Raw genomic sequence first — 25,279 nt, 5'->3', positions numbered from 1 at the left:
ACGTCTATTGCGTGCCGTTACCTTCGCCATTTTCTCTTGGAAACTGCTTGAGATGGACATGCATTCACTGACTGTACAATTCTTGTCGAATTTGAAAGCGATCTCCGGTTCCTGTCGGTTATGATCTTTTTATGACCACCATTTTTACGCTGTGCTACATTGCTACGAGTGATAAATCATTCTTTGTACACACGTTGGTCTGTCCGCGTTGATACACCAACGAATCGGGCAACTTCAATGTCGGTGTGGCTATGAGCGTGTCCAAACTCGGTAGCTCATTTCTGCTACACTTTCAGGTCATCACAGAGACAAATCTTATTGCGCCTGGTAACAATCCCACGCCATCTATAGCGCTCCAAAGAGATTAGGGGTGGGGGGGGGGGGGGGCGGGCGAGGAAGGGGGAGCGGCTGAGTGAGGTGACTACTGCTTTGTACGGTGAGCTTGCATAGTGGTTACAGAAATGTGAGTCAATAGTTAACTTTTATTCGAATATCAGACGTGTAAATTGCGGCAACTCCAGTGGAGCACCATTTATCAACGACTGCGATTGTGTACAAATGCACAGCCAAAGTTACACTCTAAGAAAGAAAAAAAAAGACGCACCATGAAGAAATTACCCGAATAGGAAATCGGTAGATGTAATGTATATATACAGACAAACAAAGCTCTACAAGCTCAGAAAAGTTGGATGATTTATTCAAGAATACAGCAGGTATTCTGGCCGTGGCCGCAAATGTTACAGTATGTGTCTGACACTAATATGAGCCGGCCGCGATGGCTGAGCGGTTCTAGACGCTTCAGTCCGGGACCGCGCGGCTGCTACGGTCGCAGGTTCGAATCCTGCCTCGGGCATGGATGTGTGTGATGTCCTTAGGTTAGTTAGGTTTAAGTAGTTCTAAGTTCTAGGGGACTGATGACCTCAGATGTTAAGTCCCATAGTGCTCAGAGCCTTGTGAACCATTTTTTGATTCAGAGGGGACTATTTTGAATAAACACAGTGATTTTGTGAACATAATCCATGAGTTTTACTTTCCACAGCCAGTGTCCTAACGGAACTGCGACACGCTGTGTATATTTTAAGCACTACTTTATTTGTACCAGAATAAGAGTGAAAATCGTTGTTGGCGATGTTGAAAGATTCATTGTGACATTCGTCCAAAATAAATTATGGAAATTGGTTAACCGTTCCCGTGCTCTTCTAAGTTACTTCGATTAAACTGATTAACAATAATTCACTTTAAAAACAAATTCGCCATTCAATAACTTATTTAATACCATAAATAAATTCATTCTGATAGTGTACAATTTTTCAGACAAATACCGTTGGCTTTTTTAAAAAAAGATACTTGTCATTCAGTACAACTATCAGACAGCCATCGCTTGTGAAAGGCCAAGAACTTCATCAGAAGCTGCATCAAGTCTATAATTGTACAGTAAAAGCGTAATAAACACGGCATAATGACTACCATAGTTAATAAGGAACGTTTCAGTGTTGTCGCAAATAAATAATAAATACGCATTTATTGTCTTACTTTATCCTTACTTTATATGGACCATCGTTATTGTCATTAACTCTGAAGTATTCTTGATAAGGCGAAAATTTATTTCGAATTTGATATGTTACAGAATCCTCTGCGATGAAAAATCATCCCCGAGAGTCACCGGAAGAAAAGAGACTTGATGACTACGGTAACTGTCTCCTTCTCGGTTGCAGGGCTCGGAAGGAAGCGCCAGAGGTGCGCAGAGCCACTCCACACTGTTCGATTTGAATGATGCACAGAGGGTCTGCAGCGGCGGCGGCGCCGTCCTTGACCTTCGTCGGCGAGGTGTCAGCGACTTGCTCCCGGCAACAGGCTAACGCTTTCTGCGCAGCAAAAAGGAGCTCGCACGCTCCTCTAGCATCCGACGGAAATTTTATGTTTGGAGCGTGACCTTCCACAGCTTTCCCAGTGTGCGAATGGAAAATTACAGGCAACTACGCACGGCTGTCATGCTGCTGAATCTGAATAATTGTGCTCTGGTTACTACAATGTTGTACATTCCTTTTGCTAATAGACCGGAAAAGCTTGAAGCCTGACCTCCTTGGTTACTTTTCCCGTGGTTGGATGCAGCTGCGCTCGGTTCGTTCCGTGACTCACTTGTCGAGGGTCACTGACTTACTTCAGTCACGAAGTGCCGGCTCGATTCAGTTCTGCAGTAACGTTAATTGATATTATTCACAGCTGTAATAAGAAAGACTGACTGCTCTGTAACTGTATGTAAACCGGGATTCGAGGCAGAAAAAAGTAATACTGATTTTTGGCCTTAAATATAATGTAATGAATTTAATTGACGAAAGGAGTAAAAATTAAAAAAGTGACCATAAGTGCAAAACGACAAAGCAGGAATGGCTAGATGACAAATGTAAGGCTGTAAAAACATGAATGACCATGGGAAAGAGAAATTCTGTCTATAGGAAAAATGAAGAGGTCTTTGGAGAAAAGAGAAGCATCTGCATGTATATTACGAGCTCAGAAAGCAATCCTGTTCCAAGCAAAGAAAGGAAGCCTAAAAGTCGGAAGGAATATATTGAAGGTCTATGCGAAGGGGAAAAAAACCATGAAGACAGTATTATAGAAAGAGAAGAGGAAGTGGATGAGGGTTAGATGGGAGATATAATACTGTGAGAAGACTTTTATAAGGCACTGAAAGACCTGTGTTAAAACAAGATTCCTGTAGTAGACGACAGTCCCTAAGGATTACTGAGACTTTTGAGAGAGCCATCCCTGACAAAACCATTAGAACAGGTACCCAAAAAACGTAAAACAGGCTAACTACCCTCAGAATTCAAGCAGAATGTAATAATTTCAATTCTAGATGCTGACAGTTGTGAATATTACCGAATCATCAGTTTAGTAGCTCATGGTTGCAAAATACTGACTCATATTATTTGTAGAATAATGGAAAAGCTTGGAGAAGTCGAAACCGATCAGTCTGGGCTCCAGAGAAACGTAGGAACCCGCAATAGAATACTGATTTTATGACATATAAGATAAACTGAAGAAAGGCAAATCTACATTTATAGCAATTTTAGAATTAAAGAAAACTTCTGACATTATTCACTGGAATACACTACTTGAAATTTTGAAGGTAACAGGAGTAAAATACAGAGAGTGAAGAATTATCCACACTTGTACGGAAACCACACTACAATTACAAGCGTCGAAGGATATGAAAGGAAGTCATTAGCTGAAAATGCAGTTAGACAGGTGTTCACTCCGTACATTAAGCAGACAGTAGAGGTAACCAAGAAGAAATTTGGAAAGAGGATTAAAGTTCAGGAAGAAGAAATAAAAAAATTAAGGGTTTCTGGCGATATTTTAGTTTTTTTACAGACAGCAAAGGACTTGGAAAATCAGATGAAAGGAGTGGATACTGTCTTAAAAAGCTGTTGTAAGATCAATATCAACAAAAGTAAAACAAGGGTAATGAAATGTAGTCAGATTATATCAGGTGATGCTGATAGAATTACATTAGGAAATGAGACATTAAAACAGTCGACGGGTTTTTCTATTTGGGCAGAAAAATAACTCATGATAGCCGAAGTTGAGTGAATATAAAATACAGGCTGGCAACACCAAGAGAAGCGTTTCTGAAAAAGAGAAGTTTTCGCGTGCCGAATACAAAATTAAGTGTCAAGAATATTATTCTGAAGGTATTTGTATGTATTGTAGCCTTGTGAGGAACGTGGACATTAGACAGTTCAAACAAGAGAATGAAATCTTTTGAAATATGGTAATACCGAAGAATTCTGAAGATTAGATTACCAGATCGGCTTATTAGTGAAGAAATACTGAAGTGAGCAGGAAAACGAATTTGTAATACAATTTGACTAAAAGAAGGGATGTGTTGATAGGACACATCCTGATACATCGAGGAATCGTCAGTTTGATAGTGGAAGGAAGTGTGGGGATAAAAATTGTAGAAAGAGATCAAGGTTTGTGTACTGTAAGCAGGTTTAAATGGATTTAGATTGCAGTACATATGCAGTGATGAAGAACTTACACAGGACAGAATACCATGGAGAGCTGCATGTCTTTAGGACACCGCGCGGACTGGCCGAGCGGTCTATGGCGCCATGTCACGGACTACGCGACTCCTCCCGCTGGAGGTCCGAGCTATCCCTCGGTCATGACTGTGTGTATTGTTCTTACCATAAGTTAGTTTAAGTTGTGTGCAAGACTAGGGACCGATGACCTCCCTTAGAAATTCACATACATTTGAACATTTTTGTCTTAAGGACGAAGTACCACAACAAAAACAACTACTAATGTACAGTATGTGTGCGTATGTGTGTAGGGGTGGGGGTTAATACTATTTTTTTTATAAAAAAATTACAGATTTACATACAATTCTAGATCAAACTCATAGTGATACAAATGAAAGATAAAGTACAGAGTATGACAAACTTCACGATTATTAAATAGCAGTGCTCCGATTGATGGGTTCTGAATTGGTTGTGGTCGCATATAAAATAGCACAGTAATGAAAAAAATTGTTCAAATGGCTCTGAGCACTATGGGACCCAACATCTCAGGTCATCAGTCCCCTAGAACTTAGAACTACTTAAACCTAACTAACCTAAGGACGTCACACACATCCATGCCCGAGGCAAGATTCGAACCTGCGACCGTAGCGGTCGCGCGGTTCGAGACTGAAGCGCCCAGAACCGCTCGGCCACCGGCGGCCGGCGCACAGTAATGATACATCTGTTTTTCTGTAATGCAGCTGTAACGCATTTAATGAAAGACACGAAATCAAATCTGTGCAAGAAATAAAAATAAACTAAAAGAAACAAACTCTTACCTGGAAAGTTGGTAATTTTTGTCAGCCAAATCAAACAACATCCTCACAAATCATCACAAAAACCTTCAATTGAGACGTACAAAATCCAGTTCACTAAAGAGAAATTTACGGTTCGCGCATATACAATAAAATACAAATTATGGGGTACACACTGAATAGCCAATAAAAAGCACCTGACATGCAGGTCAAGAGAAAGTTAATAAACGCAAAGAGAATGTCTACGTCCACATCTACATTCTGAAAATCACTGTAATTTGCACGGCAGAGGATTACTTTCTTGTGTAACGTATCAAAGTTTTTCATTCCAATCACGACTGCAGCGGTGGGAGAAGTGTTGGTTACATGCCTATATGTGAACTATTATTAATCTAGTTCAGGGGTCTCCAAACTACGGCCCGCGGGCCGAAACCGGCCCGCGAGGGCCGCCAAACCTGCCCGCGTTAGCTGGCCGGACATCCCCGGTGTCTGGCCCGCCAAATATTTGAGGTAGTACCTATACTGCCAACAATTGAGTTTCGAGGCCTATCGCGACCAATACACCGCGACATTGGCTCTGCTACTCGCTACAAGACTACATAACTAAACTTATTGTTGCGCCGCTTGAAATAACAACGCGTTGACATACTCTACCTCTGTTACGTCTTGCAGTAATAGTGTTGCTAACAATGATTTTGAAATTTCGTTAACTTTTCAGGACGCTTTCGTGAAGAATGTGCAGTGACATACTTTTTTGTCGGTGATATTCGCCAGAATAAAATACGCCAGAATTTCGGTCAGGTACGTCCACCAATCAAAATTATGTAATTAAATAAAAATCGTAGTTCGTTTCAGTGCTAGCTATTCCCAAAACCTTAGATTTTTGCGATTTCATCTTTCTTTTAGCCTTACGTTACGGTGATCATGGAGTGCTAGGATGCTTTAATTCCACTAGGTGGATCTTAGCCCTTACGCCTTTGTGGAGGAGTCAATGTGGCCCGCGGACTAAAAAGTTTGGAGACCCCTGATCTAGTTTAATCTTCATTCTCTCTACAGAACAGATACGTAGGAGATTTAGAACATTCGTGCATTCTGTCCCAAAAAACGTTTCTAGAAGTCTTCTAAGCAGCTTTCCGTAAGGCGTTAGATGTCTTTCATCGAGTGTATACTATTTAAAATTTTTGAGCGCCCCTCTGACGCTCTGCTGTGAGTCGGACAAGGTGTGACCTCCCGCGATGTTCTTTGTATATGTTCAGTGCCCTCTGTTCGGTGGCTGTTCGTGCGTATACATTCTTGGTGTCCACAAATTTTTAGATTCAGATAAATTCAGGAGTGTTAAATGAATAGCACCTGCTATATAACAGTTATGCTTATCAACAAATTGATACAACCACTGCCAATAATAACAACAACAGTAATAATAATGATAATAATAAGATGCATCACTTATCTGACAAAAGAAAGAATTATTTTTGTGGAATTCTGTTACTTTTTACGTAATGAAGTACAGTTTAGGGCAATAACGAAATAATGTGTAAGCTTTCGCAACTCTCCGCTCCGCATTTTTGCGTAAGTGGGAATTTTTGCGCTTTTCCATTTTTTTGGACAAATGTACAAGTTCCCTAACAGATGTATTAGTTCGTGAATTTACTTCCGGGTTGAAAATCAGAGCCGGCCGGTGTGGCCATGCGGTTCTAGGCGCTTCAGTCCGGAACCGCGCGACCGCTACGGTCGCAGGTTCGAATCCTGCCTCGGGCTTGGGTGTGTGTGATGTCCTTAGGTTAGTTAGGTTTAAGTAGTTCTAAGTTCTAGGGGACTGATGACCTCAGATGTTAAGTCCCATAGTGCTCAGAGCCATTTGAAACTTTTTTTTTAATTTTTTTTTTAAATCAGATATTCTTACGCTGCACCCACAGAACAACTTGTGCTAACCTGTACACTTCCCTTGTTAAATGTTCGCTCGTAGTTACGCTTATTTGATTTCGTTACTCCCTCAATCAAAGGATCTGTTCTCGTAGGCCCTAGTTCCTTTGCGGCTAAATTTTCCTGGTAATTTCCTTTTACGTTCCCAGAATGAGATTTTCACTCTGCTGTGGAGTGTGCACTGATATGAAACTTCCTGGCAGATTAAAGCTGTGTGTCGGACCGAGACTCCAACTCGGGACCTTTGCCTGTTGTAGGTCCACCGACTGACCTAGCACGACTCACGATGCGTCGTCACAGCTTTACTTTTCTGTTAGCATTTAAAATAGGTTCAACATAGTTCACGTTTACACTACACACCATAGCCGATTCCCGTACGATAAACAACCAACTCCAAACATAAATGGCCGTTGTGTAAGCGATTGAACTTAAGTAGTAATATCTACCAACATGGTCACTTAACTAGATTACAAATGAGGCGCTGAGATCTATAAGGGCCTGAAGCACGCCGCCATCAATCCCACATTCAAGTGAATACCAGAGAAACCAGTAATACAGCCTTCTGTGAATTTTCATGTACACAATGTGGACCTACAACACAGATAAACCTGACTGACCATAAGATCAACAGATTTCAGAAGTATGAATAAATGCTACACTCTCAAAATCGAGGGAGATGTGCTTGAGGCCCTTATGATTACTGTATGATAAAATTCATAACGTAGTATTCTATGATTCATTCAGAAACACACAAAATAGGTTTACTGTCAGTACAGTTTTAACGTGTACTGACGTCCAGTATAATTTTACTATATAGTGAGTGCATTAGCATATCTGAGGAGCGTGGTATCATCTAGCAGGATTTATGCTTAGCAAGTAGGGATAAAAGTCTGTCACTGTGCTTCCACCTGGTGGCACTGGCATAAACTTCTAGTTGAATGGTAAAGGCTACCTGTGCACATCGTGAACTGTGCTCATTGTTTATCAAATCCGTTTGTATTTGTCCCATAAGACAATTACTTCACGAGAGTTGAGCATGCTCAAAAGCTCCTTAAAACGTGCACAACTGAAGGGATGCTTGCGACCCTGATGCCAAGTTTCAGGTAGTCTAGGGCAGCAATAGCGCGGTAGGTTTACGTGCCGTATCTTTCAGAATGCAGCATGTATGTTATATGTTATATTTAACATCATTCAAAGGAAAATAGTAAATCCGAAAGGTGTCAAAAGTTAGGGTGTTCACGTGCTGTTGTACTCTTACACAGTAGACGCCAATGCCTCTGTTAGCACACGTAATCTTTATTCCATACGTTTGGGCAGCAGTAGCAGCTCCGGTGTTAAAAGAGCACAAGTGCACGTGAACTCCATTACTTTCGACACCTTCTTTTAATGTTGTTAGACGTATCGTAGATGCTGCAGTTTCATAGATATGGCACTTAAATCTATCGCAATACTGCTCCTCCAGACACCGTGAAAATTGGCAACAGGGCTGCGAGCACATTCTCAGTCGTGTACGGTTTAAGGGGCTTTTGGTATGCGCAACCCGCGTGACGTAATTGCCTTGCAGGCCAAATACATACGGATTTGATAAACAATGTGCACAGTTCACGATGTGCACAGCTAGCCCTTGCCATTCAACTAAAAGTTCACGCCAGTGCCACCAGGAGGTAGCACAACGCGACAGACTTTTAACCCACTTTAGCTTGGCATAAATCCTGCTAGATGAAAGCATACCCCTCAGATAAGCTTATTCATTCGCTATATATTGTAGTAAAGTTCGATCAGATGTCAGTACATGTTAAAGATGTACTGAGAGAAAACCTGTTTTGTGTGATTCTGAATGAGATACAGCATATTAAGTTATGAATTTTGCCATTTGAGGCACTGAGAATCATAAGGGCCTAGAAGCACATCAGCGTCGATTGCGAGACTGTAGCATTTATTCATACTTCTGAAGTCTGTTGATCTTATGGTGAGTCAGGTTTATCTGTGCTACAGACCCACTTTGTATAATTATATGAAAATTCACGAAAAGCTGTATCACAGGTTTCTCTGATATTCACTTAAAAGTTGAACAGACAACGGTGTGATTTAGGCCCTTATCGATCTCAGCGTCTCATTTGTATTCTAGTCAAGTGATCATGGTGGCAGACATTACCATTTGAGTGTAATCATTTCCACCAACGGCATTTTGTGTTTGAAACTGGTTGTTTACTATGAGGGAATCGGCTTTCGTAACAGTGTAAACATGAACGATGTTAAATCAATTTGAAATGCTAACGGAAAAGTACACCAGCGAGGATGGGGATGGGCTGTGAGTCGTGCTTGGGTAACTCAGTCGACAGAGCATTTGCCCGCGAATGGCGAAGGTCCCGAGTTTGAGTCTGGTTCGGCACACAGTTTTAGTTTGCTAGGTAGTTTCGTATTAACACACACTCCACTGCAGAGTGAAAATCGCGTTCTGGGAACGGAAAAGTAAACTACCAGGAAAAGTTAACCGCAAAGGAACTAGGGCCTTTCATGGTTCAAATGGCTCTGAGCACTATGGGACTTAACATCTGAGGTAATCAGCCCCCTATACTTAGAACTACTGTTTCAAATTCTGAAGGTGGCAGGGGTAAAATACAGGGAGCGAAAGGCTATTTATAATTTATACAGAAACCAGATGGCAATTATAAGAGTCGAGGGGCATGAAAGGGAAGCAGTGGTTGGGAAGGGAGTGAGACAGCGTTGTAGCCTCTCCCCGATGTTATTCAATCTGTATATTGAGCAAGCAGTAAAGGAAACAAAAGAAAAATTCGGAGTAAGAATTAAAATCCATGGAAAAGAAATTAAAACTTTGAAGTTCGCCGATGACATTGTAATTCTGTCAGAGACAGCAAAGGACCTGGAAGAGCAGCTGAAGGGAATGTACAGTGTCTTGAAAGGAGGATATAAGATGAACATCAACAACAGCAAAACGAGGATAATGGAATTAGTCAAATTAAGTCGGGTGATGCTGAGGGAATTAGATTAGGAAATGAGACACTTAAAGTAGTAAACGAGTTTTGCTATTTGGGGAGCAAAATAACTGATGATGGTCGAAGTAGAGAGGATATAAAATGTAGACTGGCAATGGCATGGAAAGCGTTTCTGAAGAAGAGAAATTTGTTAACATCGAGTATAGATTTAAGTGTCAGGAAGTGGTTTTTGGAAGTACTTGTATGGAGTGTGGCTACGTATGGAAGTAAAACGTGGACGATAAACAGTTTGGTCAAGAAATGTGGTGCTACAGAAGAATGCTGAGGGTTAGATGGGTAGATGACACAACTAATGAGGAGGTATTAAATAGAATTGGGGAGAAGAGAAATTTGTGGCACAACTTGACTAGAAGAAGGGGTCGCTTGGTAGGACATATTCTGAGGCATCAAGGGATCACCAATTTAGTATTGGAGGGCAGCGCGGAGGGTAAAAATCGTAGAGGGAGACCAAGAGATGAATACAATAAACAGATTCAGAACTATGTAGGTTGCAGTAGGTACTGGGAGATGAAGAAGCTTGCACAGGATAGAGTAGCATGGAGATCTGCATCAAACCAGTCTCTGGACTGAAGACCACAACAACAAACAAACCTGACTAACCTAAGCACATCACACACATCCATGCCCGAGGCAGGATTCAAATCTGCGACCGCAGCAGCAGCGTGATGCCGGACTAAAGCGCCTAGTACCGCTCTTCCACAGCGGCCTGCACTGGGGCGTTTGAGAACAGTGCTTTGATTAAGAGGGTGATGAAATCAAATAAGTGTAACTACAAGCGGCACTAGGGCCTTTGAGAACAGTGCTTTGATTAAGAGGGTGATGAAATCAAATAAGGGTAACTACAAGCGAACAGTTAACAAGGAAGCGTACCATTAACACAAGTCGCTGTGTGAGTGCAGCGTAAGAATGTCTGATTTTCAGCCTGGACGTGAATTCGTGAAATAATGCATCTGTTAGGGATTTTGTATATTTGTCTGAAAAAATGGAAAACACGAAGACTACCACTTAGGCAAAAATGCGAAATGGAGAGCTGCAAAAGCTTACGCATTATTTCGTTATTGCCCCAAACTGTTCTTATTCTACTTAACTTTGTATAAAACAACAAAATTCCACAAAAACAATTCTTTCTCTTGTCAGATGCGTTACGCATCATATTATTATTATTACTGTCGTTATTATTATTGGCAGTGCCTATAGTAAACTTGTTGATAAGCATAATTGTTATACAGCAGATGCTATTAAGTACACACTCTCCAATTCACCTGATTTTAAATATTTGTGAACACCCGGAATGTATACGCACGAGTCGCCACTGTTGCGCAGAATTTCAGGGTATCTATATATCCTGTAACTAACCTCCTTCGCTGACAAACTGTATTCTTCCGGTATTCAACCTATGAATGGGAACTTGGCATATGCTTTAACTACAACTGTGTCTGCACGTCAGTTCCACTCAATACAGCGACGTGTTGTTGCCACAGGTATCCGCTGACTGATCTCAGTTGTGATTCAATGCTTCAGCTGATATAAACATCTATAGTAGTTATATTCTGCCGAATATTGAAATTCTTTGCATTACTTTCTAACAGTTTCCACAAGGAAAGAAATATAAGTAACTCATTTTTTTAAAAAAAATTTACGTGAAAATTCTTAACATGTAAAATGTTTTTGTAAATATTTTATTTATTATTATTATTCGTTTTAGCACAGAAGATCAGAGGTGAACGAGGTAATTATTCCTGGTGCTACTGAAAGTTCATTATTTGTTTCTCTACACAAATTCTCTTTAAACTGCGAAAAGATTCTCCTGTCACTTCGGAACAACGCTTTAACAAGTGTTGAAAAGCAAGGCCTCTGGAATTCGCTAGGAATGTGCTGAAAAACTGAGTGCACATTTTCTTCCTGTCTGACAAGAAAGTGGTGGTTTCTCCTTTGTACCTGTGGCCTGCATTCGCCTCAGCTGCTCGTAGCATGCATGCACTGGTCAGCCAGAACATTATGACCATCAGCGCCCACCTTTGGAACGGATAACAGCGGCGACACGTTGTCACGTGGAAGCAATGAGGTCTTGGTAGGTAGCTGGAGGGAGTTGGCACCACATCTGTGCACACAAGTCACCTAATTCCCGTAAATTCCGGGAAGAAGGGCGATGAGCTCGAACGGTACATTCAATCATTTCCCAGGTGTGTTCTATCGGATTCAGTTCTGGCGACTTGGGGGACCAGCACATCAACTGGAACTCGACACTGTGTACCACGAACCACTCCATCACACTCCTGAGCGTGTGATGTGGCGCATTACCTTGTTGAAAAATGCCACTGCTGTCGGGAAAGATGATCATCATGAAGGGGTGTACACTGTCCGCAACCTGTGTACCTTGCATGAGCTCAACTGTACCTATGGATGTAAACGTGAATGTTCCCCAGAGCACAATAGAGCCGCTGTCAGCTCGTCTCTGTCCCACAGTACAACTGTCAAGAAACTGTTTCCCTGGGAGACGACGGATTCGCGCCCTCCCACTGGCATGGTGAAGAAGGTATCGGGATTCATCAGACCATGCAACGCTCTGCCACCGCACCAACGTCCGGTGACGATGGTCACGTGCCCATTTCAGTCGAAATTGCCGAAGTCATAGCGTTAACATTGGCACATGCGTAAGTCGTCGGCTGCGGAGGGCCGTTATTAAGAGATATCGGTGCACTGTGTGTTCAGACGCACTTGTACTCCACCCACCGTTAACGTCTAATGTTAGTTCCGCCACAGTTCGCCTGCTGTCGTGTTTTACCAGTTAGCTCACCCTACGACACCCGACATCTATAATGAGGGGTGGCCGCCCAACCCTATGACGTCTGGACGTGGTTTCACCTAGACTTCACCAAGTGTCGAGACACTCATCACAGCACTCCTCCAACCCCCGACAAGTCCTGCAGTTTCCGAAATGCTCGTGCTGAACCTCCGGGCCATCACAATTTGCCCTCGGTCAAACTCAGATAGATCGCGCGCGTTCCCCCTTTCTACACACGAACAGCACACTCACTGATACTACATGCACCGTGCATGCGTCTGACTAGCAGTCATTCCTCGCCAGGTGACGCTGCTATTGCCTGGACGAGTTTGTATCGATAGTAGATCGATAGTCATAATGTTATGGCTGACCAGTGTGTTATGGAGCTCTAATTGAGCGTTACTGAAGTGCTTTTGTCTGTCCTGTCTCCGATCGCAGCTTCTAGCAGTTATCGAAACTAACTTTTTATGATTTACGTCCATCGAGTGAGATGTAACGTAATGTTTGTACCAGTAGTATGTATATAGAAGGAAGATGTAGCGTGAATACAGCATCGTCGTATTTGTGAAGCAGTTTTAAAGGATTACTATCAACAGTTAAGTCTAGGTTTCACTCAGATTCAGACATCTGCTCGAATAAAACCTGGACTAACCTCAAGATCCTAACTCGTTTTCTTAGGACTGGATTAAGCAGAAATGAGAACTACACTTCAGTAGTTAAGACCGATTTACAAAGCGCTCTAGTGAAAGGGATTCTCTTTCATATCGAAATGGTCTTCGGAAGTATACTGATAGAACTTTACCACGATTTGTCTTTCCGAGAGCTGAAAAAGCATCAGCCGACAGGTGTGTTGGAACTAGGCGAGTAAAGAGATTAGCTCCTACTGCAGAGTAAGAACAATACACTGGAAGTCTGATTTCTGTCACTTACAGGAATATATTACTTTTCTTCCTAATTATATTCTTTTTTCTCTCGCAACAACTATAGTCAAACTATACATCGTGAATAATCCATTCACAAATATTTTGCCCTTATTATGGCAAATGTGACGCGCTTATTGAAGTCCCAGCTACGATTACATATTAACGTGAAGATAACGGGTCTGTAACCGCTTTTTGATAGTTGCGTCTCGTGAAATGTGCGATTACAAAAAAAAATCCTAAAACATCATTCCTAGCCTTTACACCATAGTCTTAAACTGTGTTGTAAGCTCCAGTCTATTATGAACATAGATTTTTCTGTCCTATACTAGAAATGTAATGCAAATTGTTGGTATCAAATATCGATAACTTTTTCCTCTCAGCAAAGAGCCTAAGAGTAATAATAGATGAAAATCTAAGTTGGACTGAATACGTAACTGCAAGGCATCAGTATCTCTCTATGTCCTAAAAGACTGTAAAAAGCTCTTCCCTTTTGACCTGAAAAAGAAACTGGTACAAACACTTCCAGTTACTGATTAAGCGATGTTAGCCTGCAAGATCTGTCTCAGCAACGCTCAGGGCCCCTGGAATTGATTGTGAATGCTTGTGTTCGTTATATCTGTGATGTTCGACTTTTGGATCATACTTCCTCATCATATGTACAGCTATCCTGGTCGGGTGCAGACAGGCGCAGATATTTCCACACACTCTGTTTTCTCTTCTGTTTATCAACATACACTGTCCCTCACACCTCTCCTCGACCTTGACGCTCTTGTCTGAACAGAAACGGCAGAAACACCCGTTCCAGCACAGCAAAATTCTTTCTGCCCCACTCTATCGTTCAGCCACTTCTCGAAGTCCTCCTCGGTTGCAGAAACTCGACTCTGGAATAACCTCCCGCATTACATTAGAGAAATGTATATCACAGTTAATGACATATCTGATGAGGCAACAATAACAACTACCATTGTTCCTGCATGCATTCGTAACCTCTGTGTCTCCTTCTTTCCAACCATATCTTGCTCATTTCCCGCTATTCTTAGCTGTTGCTGCCTCCTTAAATTCCCTTTGCCCATATCTCCCTGTATCAGAAAACATCTATTTTGTACCTGCCACTCTTATTATTGCCGTTATTATTACAATTATTATCATTATTGTCATTATTTGTGGCGGTAGCAATAGCAACAGCAGTAGTAGAAGCATTGTCAGTGTTAACTTTATTGGTTCATAGTCAGTATTATTTACTCACCTTCTCTGTGGACACTCAGCTCTTTCTAACACTATTTGTCATATTAAAATTGTTAATTCTTAGGTAACTATGATGGGAAAAAGATGCTATATGTGTGAAAACCTGGTCCGATGTAAGAGACGGCCTGATCAGATCAGGTTAAATAAATAAAATAAATAAATTCTGAGAAGGCTATCAAGTGAGCTTAAACGTAAATTTTCGTGTAACCGGTCTTTCAGGGACTAGTTTGCGTACGCTACTTCAACAGACCCGTTTCATACGGCTCGTTGGGGTTTCCCGAATGGAAAAGAATCGATACACTCAGCTCAGGTACAGCTGTCAGAGGCGAAATAACAACGCCTCGGATATCTCAGTGAGCGCCACCGCTATAATTTTGATTAATTAGTTGTTCATCAGAAAGGAAATGAAAACGGAGGGAAGATTAGGCTTTAACATCTCGTGTCCTTTTCAAGGGATCATTCCGACATTTGCTTTAAGCGATTTGGGAAACCACGGAAAACACAAATCTAGATGTCTGAGTTGCCATTTGCCACTGGGCCACCTCGCTCGGTACCCTATCAAGTGAAATCCTACACGTCATTTCGCGACTGTCCAGGGTGTTCAGCATTAAGTGTTTTGCAGGTGCTTGGAGCAACTGTAAAACGTGGCGCAATGCATTGTAATGGTACTGGAAGGGGAGGGGGGGCTACGTAATTCTAATTCAATTTTCTGCTTCCGTCGGTCAATTCAAATATATGTCTGGATGGTCTTTGGGAAACCACTGCCTTCTCGTCACCTAAAGTGATTTTTATGCTCACATATTCCATTTCACAACAAACAGAAATAATAAAGAGCATACAAAAGTTAAAACACACAAGCACAAATGAACACCCAACAGCAAGAAGGAAGGAAGATTTGGGGTTGACAAACCTGTCGACATCGTGGTAATGAGAGACGGCTAACAAGCTTAGGTAAGCGATAGTCGTGGAAGGAAATCGCCTTTGTCCATTTCAGACGCATTTTGTGATTTGGGCAGCAAAGTAACTGTGATTGCTCGAAGCGGAGGGGATTTAAAATTCAGATCGGCAACAGCAAGAAAAGCGTTTTGGAAAAGACGAATTTGTCAGCATAGAACACAAATAACATTTTAGGAAACCTGTTCTGAAAGTACTTTTCTGTAGTGGCGTGTGGAAGATAATCTTGGCGTGTGGAAGATAAACTGTTCACACAAGAAGTGAATATAAACATCTAAAATGTAGTGCTACATGAGAATACTGGAGATTAGGTTGCTAAACTAACGAGTACGGACTGATTCGAATTCGAAGAACCGACTTGTTTAAAAAAAGAGATAAATCGATAGGAAACGTCCAAAGGCACAGAGGAATTGTCAATTTGGTAACGGAGGTGAGAACGGCTCTGAGAAGGGGAGGTAAACATTGAAGAGGGCGACCAATGCTTGAGCACAATAAGCAGGTTCAAACGGATGTAGGTTGCAGTAGACATCCAGAGATGTAGAAACTTGCACGAAATAGACTATCGCGAAGAGATGCATCAAACCACTTTTCGGACTGAAGATCACAACAACAAACAACATCGGACGATATTCCAGCCGACAGTTGTCGGGAATATGTGAAAGTAAAGGAAATGCTGTAGCCACATGAAGTAAGATGATGATCTCAACAGCCTCCGTCACAACACAGATTCCTGAAGTTCCAGCAAAAAAAAATTAAAATAAAAGGAACTTAGTTGTCTTTGTAACACTCACGAAGAAAATTAGTTACTTTAAGGGGGGTAGGACGTCAAACGGGCGGACTTGGAGCATGAGAGGCACCACAGGACATTTTCTATACTTTTACAAATAAATTCATAAAACTTTGTCAGCATGACCAGGAAGGATTCAGAATTCACACTCATAGCAGTGGAAGTTCGAAAACATAACAAAGTAATTTTTTTTTTACATGTGAAAATTCATCATTTTTTTCACTTACTAATGGCAGCATTTATTGCTATAGGTACACTTTTCTTCATAAGTAAGAGAGATGGTTCGATGAATTTTGCACAGCATACAAACCATACTTAAAGGTGTATGAAACTCTAGAATTTTCCAAATCTATCAAAAACTGTGGTAAAAATTGAGGTAATTAGCTACAAAATTTGTGTTTTTTTCTGAACATGAAGTTTGAAATACAACAGATCATTCGTTTTTCCACAAATTAAATAAATTCTAGAGTTTCATACACCTGTAAGTATGGTATGTATGCTGTGCAAAATTCATCGAAGAATCTCTCTAACTTATGAAGAAAAGTGTACCTATAGCAACAAATGCAGCCATTAGTAAGTGAAAAAATGATGAAATTTCACACGTAAAAAAGATTTATTTTGTTATGTTTTAGAACTTCCACTGCAATGAGTGTGAATCCTGAATCCTTCCTGGTGATGCTGACAAAGTTTTATGAATTTATTTGTAAAAGCATAGACACTAGAAATTAAAATGTCCTGTGATGCCTCTCCTGCTTCAAGTCGGCCCGTTTGACGTCCTACCCCCCTTAAGCTAGACCTACCTCGATAGGAATTCTAGTGATCACCACCGAGACTATATATTAGCTTGGAGAAATGTGCCTGTCCCCTGACGTTTACTTTTGGTTTCTTCACACGAAAGAGATGAGGGTGAAATGGCCCTGCGCTGTGTCAGAAGGCTGCTTACCCAAGCTATGCCAGAACAGGGGCACCACCTGCGCTTCGAAGGTGGTTCTGCGGTGGCACGGCGTCTGTAGCGTCACTCTGCTGCGTCACCAGCGCAGAGAACCACATGCCAGCTGATTCCAAGGTGAACCAACCGCACAGCGCCTTCCTGACGCACGTGAACACCGCCTGCCGCTTATTTTCCATGTATACCGTCTCAGGGAGTATTTATCACTTAGCCGCAGATATATGAGAAGTATTTACTACGGGTAGCTATTTATTTTGTGAGGGAAGACTTTCAGGTCCTTAGAAAAAGGTCATTAACTCTGCTTTGTTAAACGCGTCCCCAAAAATCGACCGTGGACTGGCATCGAGATACACTCCTGCATTCACGTCGAAATGATGAAAAACCTTTCTCGTGGTGGATAGAATAAGATATGAAACTAGTTGCAGCCGTTAATGTCGGTTTTTATTCAGTGAGTGCTATTTTACAATATAACACAGAGCCGTACCAGAAAACTTTTAGGTTAGCTGAGTAGATGCGGAAGACTGCGCAGTTACATTAGCTCTACGCTGGAACGACTTTTTTTAGCCGCCACACCCGATTATCCAGTGGAGTTTCCTTTAATGAAGTCAACACAAGGTCAAAACTAATTATGAAATGAATTAGGGAAGCTATCTGAATCGTGCGAAAAATGGCAGTTGAGGTTGGACAATAAACGTATGATGTACTCCACGTGAGTCCTAAGAGGGTTCGGTTTCATTTCTACTACGTTATTAATGACACAACTGCAGGAGTTTTAGATTCAACTACAGATCTAGGGATCGCAAACCAAAAACTGCGTATTATTGCCAAAACACTTAGTAGATGCAACAAATCCGCTATGTATTCTGTTAAAACTACGCTTATCCGTTCTCTTTTAGAATATAGCTACGGTGTGTGTTGGGATCCGCAGCAGGTAGGATTGACAGACAAAATCGAAAAAGTCGAAAGAAGGGCGGCTCATTTCGTACTACAGCTGAATGGGGGAGATATTGTCAGGGATATGAGAACCGAATTGAGCTAGCAAGCATTGAAATGTAGCCATTTTTCATGTTGTTGTTGTTTTCATTGCGGAGAAATATTTTCATGAAATTTCAAACAATTCATTTCTCCTCCGAATAACAAAATATTCTGTTTCCCCCCACCTACATAGAGAAGAATGACCAGCGCGATGAAATAAAGGAAATGTGAGCTCCCATGGGCACTTTGAGAAAAGAGCTGTAGACACGTAGGTTTAAATTAGTGTAATGCAGCCTCTGCCAAGCAATAAGGTGCGCATTGCAGTGTGTAGATGCAGATGTACATACGTTATTGATCTTGTAAAATAATGCAGTGCTTTACTACAGCGCCAAATATAAAAGCTTATAATCCGTTAACAACTATAAGCTATGGGAAAAGGAGTATTTATCTTACATCTCTGTATAGTTAGCAGTATAGATTCAGCATAGTTCGAAATACTGCGGCTAGTCAAGTCTGTGAGTTACCTGTGGTGGAAGATCACTGCCCCCGGAAGAATCTTTCCTCATCATCTTGAGAACAGATCAGTTTGAGAGTCAGTAGTGCAAAGTTTGTAATCACGAGACTGTGCATCAACGTTCTGAAATAAATTGCAAAACTTTTCCATTTCTTGTTCGTAAAGGAGTATTATCAATGGTGATTTATCGGAACTAACAATGTAAGCCTGTGGTACTCTTTAGTACTCATTGACAAAAGTAAGCTACGCACATGAAGTCCTGTCTAGTGTATACACTCACAAAAATAATGATTTCGGAAGGTTAGGGAAGGTAATCTACCTTTAATAGGACCCCGCGGTGGAAGCAGCCTTAGTCACTTTAGGGAAGTCAGAAAAAAACGAAATCTAGACGGTCAGACGAGGATTTGGAATTTGAACCTCGTTCCTCTCAAATTGTAGTCCAGTGCCTTAACCACTGCCCCAGATTGCTCATTATGTACGCAGAGGATAGAAAAAGGTGCAGCGAAATTTTCAGTACAGATTCCTCACTTGTATGGGAAGAAAATACATGATTTTAAAAGGTTCCTGAAACGCTTTATTTAGAGCTCGTTTTTTACAACTCTTCATAGCACATAAGACATACAGAAACAAAACGTCATGAAACTCTTGCTTACGTCAAATGTTCAAAATGTCCTTCGTTAGCATTGATACACAAATCAGATCAGCTCGCCATCGCATTGTACGTCGGGTGCGATGTTGTATCGTTGTGGTACCGCATATAATTTTCCAAGCTTCCATAATATGAGTCCGAAGAGTTTATGCATCTCGTAACGCGGTGCGATACAAAGGAGCTGTCTATTGCCCTCACAAATAAATGTCTGGTGGCCTCATCGTACCCGTCAAGGAACCTGTTATTTAGATATCGACTGGCGATTACCTCACGACTTACAAGTTAACCAAGACGACGTTTTCAACTATTTACGTAATAAGGTATTTTATGTGGTAGTCTAGTACGTTTTGTTCCTGTTTGTTTCGCATGATTAATGTACTATGGAGAGTAGTAGAAAATGAATTCTAACATTCGTTACAACCTGTATGCCGACATTGTGCATTTATGCATTAGACTTAACTAAGTTACCATCCTGTAATAACACCGTGGAGACAAAAGCAGAGGCAGCCGCTACGAGATTCCCAGGTTCTTCGCTTCATGACCGCTGTGGGACTGTCTGGAAACGGTTTTCTCCACCTGTGATGCACGGACAGATTTGCAGATTCACAGTGCGCTTCGTGTCCCAGTAACTTTTCACGGCGCTTTGAGGTTATCTGCATTCTCTAATTGAAATAAGTCGATTCGAAATGCTTATTTTGCCCGCGCAAAAAGTGTACACAGCGATATTCGTGCGTTACTTACGTTTGACTAAAATCATTTATCTGTCAGTGGCCAATACCACGCTTTGTTGGTTTGCAATTACTTTGAAAACTGGTGCGCTAATAGATAATTAACATCTGGACTATTCCAACGAACTAGGAGCAAACACAACCATCGTACTACGTGTCTAACGTCAATAATTAAAGATTTCTTGTTCTCTTACAAGTTATTAATCTGGTAGAAGGTCGCGAGACCTAAATTTCTATGTACATAAACAACCTCCAACAAGTTTAAAACGTTTTCAACCAAATTTTCTGAAAAGTTAACCGCACACACAGTAATAACCGCAGATGGGACAAACCGAGTTTAAATCCTGCTCCAGTCAAAAGAATGTACATTTTCCATGGTCTTCCTAAAGCAGTACAGTTGAATGCCAGCTGGTTCCTTCAACAGGACTACGGACAATTCGACATGTCCCGACAAACTGTAGCACTGGAGTTCAGAACAGAAACGCACAAACATCACTTATACCTGTGTATCGTGTCACTGGACCGTTCTAAGACAACACAGCTCTATACACCTAGCACATTTCATCTAGAATCTTCGTGGTTCATACACTTGAAATATTCCTTAATTTTCTTAGCCAGAACAACAATAACGACCAACTCACTATCAGTTATGCTTCTTTTTTGTCAGAAAGTCCTGAAAGTAAGTAAATTAATGTCACATCACAATAAACAGTTCAAACGACGTGGTGCAGCGCTGAGACACGAGATTAATACACTCTATCTGATACAGACAGTATACGTTCCGTTCCTTGGATTTGTCTACTTTGGTTCCTACAATGTCCGGGAATTCCGCCTTCTACATTGATGAATTACCTTTCACCGCTCTGTGATTTCGGTATGTACATCACGTTTAAATAAAAAATCACAACCACGTCGACTGCGAAAAAGCGTTGTAAGCACCGTTTCCATTAAAACGAGGCACTATCGGCAGCGCAAAACTGCCCACTGTAACTGCACTCAGTACTGAATGACGATTTGCACCGTGGATCATACCTGAGAGTTGACTCGCACTCCTCCAATCACGTGTGGCGTCTGCAGAGATAGGAAGAAGTGCAGGATATATAACGGGGAGCCGCGGAGCGGGGAACCCATGCCCTTATCCCCTCTCAGCCGTCGTAATGATGGGCGTGCGCGCTAAATTCAAGCGTCCTTTTTTTCTCTCGGACTCGGCTAGGTGAACCCGCGGAACTACACGTGGCGCGGGTTTTCCACGTAAGCGGTGATCGCTCAGGCAGTGCGTACCACGACTGGGAACGTCTGTGTTCGCGGAAGGTACGGTGCATCCCCGGGGAACTGAGGCATGCTGAACACGCAGGAGCTCCCTCCTACATTCGTGCTAAGCCTGACGTAAATATAAGATTACTTCTCAAGTGATATGTCCTTGAGTTACGAGGCGGGGTGGCGCTAACAGAATACTGATGGACGGCCGAGATACCAATACACACTGTAGGAATGGCAAGCGGCTGGAAGGGGCCGTGGAGGGACGGAGGGGGGAGGGGGGAAGAGTACAAGAAAGAGGGAGTAGGTGGATGATGTAGGAGCAGGGAAACATGAAAAAGAGATAAAGAGATTCTTTTGATGTGTTTCACCGCATCATATTCACGTCCCGACAGTTACGAGAACACACGATCGGCGATATTTTATTGTTGTATTCTCTTTTGTCAGAGCTTATGCATATAAGTTAAATATTGCAAAACGCAACCAGTCATCCTGAATGCAAAAGTGTGTGCTTTGAGTGCGCATCAGGGAAACGTGATAGAACCACTGCCATTCATCTACGCGATTTCTCTGCTATTTACAATAAAGCACCAGGCAGAGGGTTCAATGAACCACCTTCAAGCTGTCTCTCTACCGTTTCACTCTCGTGATGATCATTTATCCCTATGTAGGTGGGTGCCGACAGAATGTTTTCGCAATCGGAGGAGAAAACTGGTGATTGAAATTTCATGAGAAGATCCCGTCGCAACGATAAACGCCTTTGTTTTAATGACTGCCACTCCAATTCACGTATCATGTCTGTGACACTATCTCCACTATTTCGCGATAATACAAAACGAGTTCCCCTTCTTTGTACTTTTTCGATGCCATCCGTCAGTCCCACCTGATGCGGATCCCACACCACACAGCACACAATTTAGCGTGCTACGTATTACAATTTGGCGGATAGTACTAGTTGAAGCCTCAGATGTCAACGGGTAAAGCAGACATCTATACAAAATAGCACGTTTATTTCGGAAGACTTTAGTTAAGATTTCAGTTGTTCGCAGAGGCCAACGAGTGGTTCAAAATACACTGATTTGCCGGAATTTAATGACCATCTGCCTGATAATGTGTTGGTCCATCTTTGGAACGGAATACTGCAACGGTTCTGCGTGACGTGGATTCGAAAAGACCTTGCTACCTTTTCGGAGGATGTATGTGGCACCAGCTCATGTCGTGCAGTTCCTGTAAATTAAAGACCGGTGACCTGTGGGACCGTAACTGGAGCCGGTAGCGACCCTGATGTGTTCACTGGGTTCACATCAAGCGAATGTAGTGGCTAAGATACACACGTGTGTTCACTGTCATGTCTCTCAAATCACTGTAGCACGTTTCCTGCTTTGTCATACGGACAGTTATCCTGCTGGAAAATACCATTGCCGCTGGGGAATACATCAAGCATGAAGGCATTACTACAATAGGTCCCATGAAAGCCCAGGTGAATGTCCGCCACAGCATATTACTGCCCTCATCGGCCTGCGTCATTGGAGCGGTGCACGTTTCGAGCAGCAGTGTTTGTACACGACCATTGACCTGGTTTAACAATAAATGTAATGGATCTGACCAGGAAACATTTTTCCATTGATCTACTATCCAGTCTCGATGATTCCGCGCACACTGCATTTGTAATTGACGATGGTAACATGTTTGAAGGGGCCTTATTGTGGGTCTCCATTTGGCCGGCTGTTCGAATCGTGCAAGATCCAAATTTGTGAGGAATCTGCGTGTGACGGAGACCCCAAGTTGGACTGCATGGGAACGCGAGGGCAGACATACTCCCGTCAAGCTTCCGATCAACCACTTCTGACTGCCAGAAGGGACGATCGCCGTATTCTGCACCAAGCACATCTTAACCCCTTCATATCTGCAGTTGCCATCTGGGAACAAGAAACGGGGTTCCTGTGACATTCTGTAACATCCCACACCATTGGTCGGAGACTATCAGCAGCCTTACCAGGGAAGTACCGCCTCACGCTCAAGCTGTCGTTAACACTACAACATGAACGGCTGCGCTTAGAAAGGTGACGTGACTGAGAATTAGGGGCTATTGATGAATGATATCTCACTGTGTTCAGCGATGAACCGCAGTTCTGCGCTACCGTGGATAACAGTCGTCGGCATGTATGGCAGCGACCTAGTGAGAGGTTCCACACTTCCAATGTTTTAGAGAGGCCCGGAGATGGTAACCACCGGCGCGATGGTCTGTCTGTTGGGTCTGACTTCAGATGATGGCTGGTTATGCTTGAACGAACTCTCCTGGAGCAACAGCACCTCACGGGCATCCTGAGTTCTCATAAGCTGCTTCTCATCCGACAGTATCGTGGTGCAATTTTTCAACAGGACAATGCTCTACTACTGACGGCACATGACTCTATGAACTGCCTGCGTGGTGCTGATGCACTTATGTGTCTAGCAAGATCCCCAGACAGAATATGTATGGGACGACAACTCTGCCAAGTGCTAGGATCCAGAATATCAAGGACCAGTTACAACAGTAGTGGGCCTGGTTGCCTCAGGAGAAGATACATTGGCTTCATGACTCCTTTCCCAACCGAATCAGTGCATGCATCCAGACCAAAGGACGTGCAATATCATAGTGATATGTGGGCTTATACTGCCAAGTTCTTTGTAAATTAATCTCGATTTTGTAATCACTGAAACAACATCACGTAGCCTCTCAACCCGTGAAGTTGCATTTTGTGTCCTATTCCCCATCTTGGTGCTTCACTGTTTTTGTCAGGCTGTTTGACTTTCATATAGGTATACATAGCATTTTGGAAAGAATTTTTCTCCCGACGGCTTTCTTGTATAAAATATTCGGCAGACGTATTTAAGTTAGGGGAAATACTGTGAATATTTTATATAAAATAGGGTTTCCGTACAGTCAGTGACGAGGACATTAGAGACAGAGCATCCAAAGGAACCACGTCCTTCCAGACACGTTGCATCTTCATTTTTTTCTAGAACTGCTTTCTGCGAGGAGAACGAACCTGATCAATTTTCGCTTCTAAAATCAGTTATTGTCCGTGAGCAAAGCAAAATTTTACTCGAATATTCGGAATACTGATAGTAGTACATCACCAAAGGCACAAGGTGTGAAATACCAAGTGGGTGGAACAGATGAGTGGGTTTTGGGTGACCTTAAGAACATGAGAGACATTTCTGAGGAATAATGTGTAGTAGATGACAGCAAAATAGCTTTTTAGTTCTGCTGAGTACTGCTTCAATATCAAAGAATATAGGAACATTAGCGTATAATACTTATATGGATATGGTGTCTGTTCTTTCGGACGTGTCTGAAAGAACAGACACCATATCCATACATCTTGAAACGTCCCCTTGGAAATACACTCCTGGAAATTGAAATAAGAACACCGTGAATTCATTGTCCCAGGAAGGGGAAACTTTATTGACACATTCCTGGGGTCAGATACATCACATGATCACACTGACAGAACCACAGGCACATAGACACAGGCAACAGAGCATGCACAATGTCGGCACTAGTACAGTGTATATCCACCCTTCGCAGCAATGCAGGCTGCTATTCTCCCATGGAGACGATCGTAGAGATGCTGGATGTAGTCCTGTGGAACGGCTTGCCATGCCATTTCCACCTGGCGCCTCAGTTGGACCAGCGTTCGTGCTGGACGTGCAGAACGCGTGAGACGACGCTTCATCCAGTCCCAAACATGCTCAATGGGGGACA

The 25,279-nt window shown here is 42.3% G+C and overlaps 1 protein-coding gene across 1 annotated transcript in view; it reads right to left on the bottom strand.

The window, feature by feature from the left end:
• Positions 1 to 21,496, bottom strand: part of LOC126469860 (organic cation transporter protein-like) — a 241,660-nt gene extending 220,164 nt beyond the window's left edge. Inside the window, exon 1 of the mRNA XM_050097170.1 lies at positions 21,304 to 21,496. The gene's annotated coding sequence lies outside the window, so the exon portion shown is untranslated. The remainder of the gene's footprint in view (positions 1 to 21,303) is intronic.
• Positions 21,497 to 25,279: the final 3,783 nt, after the last annotated feature.

The sequence above is a fragment of the Schistocerca serialis genome, chromosome 3, assembly GCF_023864345.2.
Source record: "Schistocerca serialis cubense isolate TAMUIC-IGC-003099 chromosome 3, iqSchSeri2.2, whole genome shotgun sequence".
NCBI lineage: Eukaryota > Metazoa > Arthropoda > Insecta > Orthoptera > Acrididae > Schistocerca > Schistocerca serialis.
Note: the sequence above shows the minus strand (reverse complement) of the source record. Positions and strands in the feature narration are given on the sequence as shown.